Genomic DNA, 1,508 nt, shown 5'->3' with positions numbered 1-1,508 from the left:
TTATCCCGCTCTATGCGTGTGCGCTCCGCTCAGTCGCTCCACTCGTATACCGTTCATGCGAATCAGAACAGCAAAGTCCACTCAAAAATTGAGCCCTACTGTGTTGTAACATGGTGTGGTATATGGGCAACTCTCTGGTAACGCTGCCCTCTCATTCAATGATCTGCTAACCGCTATGTTATGCTCACGTGTTCTGATAATAATAGCTTTCTAGGACTAAACATTATTTGGATAATTGGTTAAAAAAAAAAAATTTGTCCATCAATGGTGGCAATCAGTAGGCTAATTTCTAATGAAGAGACCAATTTATATGACAGATTTTAATGTAGGCTTTTATACATATGTAAACATTATTTAATTACCATTATAACTAGCTATCTCACAATGTTTACATATGAATAAGAGCCCACATTAAAGTCTGTCATATAAATTGGTCTCTTCATCAGAAATTAGCCTTCTGATTGCCACCATTGATGGACAATTTTTAATATTAAAAATATCTGTATGACATTATATTCTGCAGTTCTTACCTGTTGTACCGAATATCTATACTTTTCAAATTAGCATATCGAAGTTAGAAATTCAAATATTGTGACAAAATTAATTTTGTAGGGTGCCACAAGTTTGTTAAAATTTCCAAAGGGTGCCGCGACTAAAAAAAGGTTGGGAAACACTGGAATAGCCTACCCTCATATTTTACAGGGACTTTGTCCCGTCTCACTAACTCCACACAAAGTGGAGCAGAAATGTATCAAAACCATTTTAAAAAATAAAAATAGCCATTTACAGGGTTCGTACGGTCATGAAAACTCCAGAAAGCTTTGGAAAAGTAGTGGAAATTTATTTTTACAAATCTCTATATAATAGAATATTTGTTTAATCACGTACTGAATCTCGGTGCGGGATTGTGCATTTTGGTTTTACTCATTTTCGCATGTTTCGCACGTTTGGAAAATTCCCGCAAACATTTATTTAATATACAATGTAGGTTAAATTAGTTAAAAAAAATTCACACAGAATATCAGATTAAGTCAGTCATTTGAAAACCGCGTGAGTGGTTCAGCTGTACCGCGTCTTCTGTCTCTACTCTCTCAAAATTGCCTCACATCAGCGCATCTAGTCTGCACTAATTAGAGAGCTGCTGCACACTGCCATATAAGACTTTCGCTCAGCTGACAGAACTGTCACTTGCCTAATCGGGTCAGTGTTGCATCATCACAAAAGTTTTTCATTTGCACGTCTTTTTAAGTCGTTTTAAACCATTCGGTTCTTGTGCGCTCCAAACTAGCCGCCTCACAAACACCTCAAGAAAAAGTTATTGTTTTCATTGTTTCTGACTCAAGTAACCTTGCATTTTAATAAATAATGTTACATAAAGACAATTAAACGGTCAGTAATAAATGAACAAGTTACTAGCAATGCAATAGCACAAGGATACAAATGAAACAAACTGTGTTTTAACTTTTTCAGGTAGGCTTGCCTAAAACTAACAGTAGCTTCTACTATTC

The sequence above is a fragment of the Sinocyclocheilus rhinocerous genome, unplaced genomic scaffold, assembly GCF_001515625.1.
Source record: "Sinocyclocheilus rhinocerous isolate Xijiao unplaced genomic scaffold, SAMN03320098_v1.1 scaffold8020, whole genome shotgun sequence".
Lineage (NCBI taxonomy): Eukaryota > Metazoa > Chordata > Actinopteri > Cypriniformes > Cyprinidae > Sinocyclocheilus > Sinocyclocheilus rhinocerous.
This window is presented reverse-complemented; position numbering follows the sequence as displayed.